Source organism: Epinephelus lanceolatus, chromosome 14 (genome assembly GCF_041903045.1).
Source record: "Epinephelus lanceolatus isolate andai-2023 chromosome 14, ASM4190304v1, whole genome shotgun sequence".
Classification (NCBI taxonomy): domain Eukaryota; kingdom Metazoa; phylum Chordata; class Actinopteri; order Perciformes; family Serranidae; genus Epinephelus; species Epinephelus lanceolatus.
The window spans coordinates 2,108,959-2,111,299 of NC_135747.1; the positions used below are offsets into that span (position 1 = coordinate 2,108,959).

Consider the following 2,341-nt stretch of genomic DNA (forward strand, 5'->3'; position numbering starts at 1 on the left):
TACAGTCACGGTCGATGATCTGGAAGAGTTGAGCGAAATCATTTGTCAAGCAGAGGCCGAAGAAACTAAGCATTCTGCTCCGGCGCCGATTCCCTCAACAGCCGACGTGGTTAAAAGAGCTGACCCGGTCCAACCATCGTCTCAGACCGCTCCGGAGCATACGAAGGATGCTACACGTCCTCCTGTACAAACGCTACATTCTTCTGCACCCGGGAGGAAGAGGTGGCGGACGCCCAGCAGCAGCAGCAGCAGCGACAGCAGTGACAGCAGCGACAGCGACGGTCGACCGAGTGTTTCTCGCAACGGTCGTAAAACCGGTGAGTCAAAAAAAAAAAAAAAACTTTTATTTTCTTTAAAAAAAAGTAAACACACAGGATCTGTGTCGGCTTCACGCTGCAATGCTACAAACATGAAGTTGGACCATTATCGATACATGTCCGACGTGAAACACGCGTCGGCACATAAACGTTCCCCCCTATCCAACAAACGTACATTGCATATGTGATATAGGTCCGATGTGAAACACGCGTTGGCTCATAAACGTTCCCCCCTAACCAACAAACGTATATTTCATCTTTATTACTTGTTTTTATTTCATTAAGAATACAATTTGAATAAAATAATGACTTTTAAAATGATCACTTTGCACAAGATGCACTCCCTTTTATCCACAGCTCATTTTCATTCACGGCTTCTCATTATTATTATTATTACTATTATTATAATTGTTATTTATCGCCGTTTCTTGTATTTTGTACTTATTTGGCATGCCTAGTTTTTCAAGTTTAAATTTTGAAATCTTTAATCCGACTCTTTCCCCTTGACCGGAATAATTTCTCAATTATGGGATCAATAAAGGTGTATCTTATCTTATCTTCTCTCTCTCTCTCTCTTTCAGCAAAAAGACCCAGAAAATGTACGCATAGTTTCAAATGTACGACCTGTCAGAGGGAGAGACAAGAAATACATCTTCTCGTCGGTACTATGCTAAGGACCATGAGCGATATCCTCTTTGTGATGGGCCTTGGTGATTGAGCGTAAGTTTTGTTTTTTATTTTTATTTTTGTTTTCTGTAACCATGGATGAAAGCAACCGCCATCCCTCAATACTTGATGATGCATGAATTAAACCAGAATGTGTTAAATAAAACTCAATCTTTAAGGAACAAGAAAGTGATATAGATATGGGATATATATCTAACCAACAAATGTATATTTCATATTTATTACTTGTTATTTAATTTAGCATACAATTTGAATAAAATAATGAATAATCCCCTCTCTCTCTTTTTTTTTTTTTTTTCAGCAAAAAGACCCAGAAAATGTACGCGCGACCTGTCAGAGGGAGAAAGAAGAAAATACATCTTCTCGTCGGTACTATGCTAAGGGCCATGAGCGAGATCCTCTTTGTGCTAGGCCTTGGTGTTTGAGTGTAAGTTTGGGTTGTTGTTGTTGTTGTTTGGTTTTTAAAATTTTGTTTTCTATTTTCTGTAACCATGGATGAAAGCAACCGCTGTCCCTCAATACTTGATGTGATGATACAAGAATTAAACCAGAATGTGTTAAATGAAACTCGAGAACCCGCTCAGTCTTTATGCAAGGCACAACAAGATGTAGAAATCACCGACCCACTCACAGACATCAATATGGCTATCGCAGATCTTGATCATTCTCAAAGCATTTTAAACACCATAAATCAATGTCAAGACTTGTTAAATCAAATACCCTCGTCCTCTTCAAACAGCGTACCCACGCGGTACAACTCTTTAATCGGAGAATAAAGCCCCGTCATTTCTTTTATCCCTGACCCGTTCTCAGATATTGATGTTGCTATCGCCAAACTTAATCATACGCAAGCTGTTTTAAATACGATAAGCCAATGTCAAGATTTGTTAAATCAAATACCCGCCAATCCCTCGACCTCAAACGACATGCATTTGCAAACTGAGACCCGACTTGACAATAATCAAAGTGCCCAAAATCAAACGAGCGTCTTAAACGCCATAGACCACGCCGTAAATCGTTTAAAAAATGTCCAACTCGCAACGTCCGACCGTCAAAATCAACAGCGAGGGGGTAATGTAGAGGACGTTCGTTCGGAAAATTTAGAACATCAACACACATCGCAGCGAGAAAACTCGCCTCAAAATTCACCCTCGTCGAGGGTGGTGACGCGACCTAGATTTAATAACGTTGAATCCAGCCATCCGCTCAACATCAACGTTACAGAACTACATTGAGGTACGGCTGAATGGTGAATTTTACATCAGGGTGTTTACAGAGATGGCGCAAGCGGTGACGAACATCATTTCACAAGTCGAACCACAAGATGCGGTGCAGCT

General features: G+C 40.7%; 1 long non-coding RNA gene across 1 annotated transcript; it reads left to right on the top strand.

Moving 5' to 3' along the window:
- Positions 1-264: 264 nt before the first annotated feature.
- LOC144466746 (uncharacterized) lies at positions 265-1,735 on the top strand. The gene is made up of 3 exons (XR_013493220.1): positions 265-317; positions 899-1,037; positions 1,306-1,735. It is a non-coding gene; the product is annotated as an uncharacterized LOC144466746 (long non-coding RNA).
- The last annotated feature ends 606 nt before the right edge of the window (positions 1,736-2,341 follow it).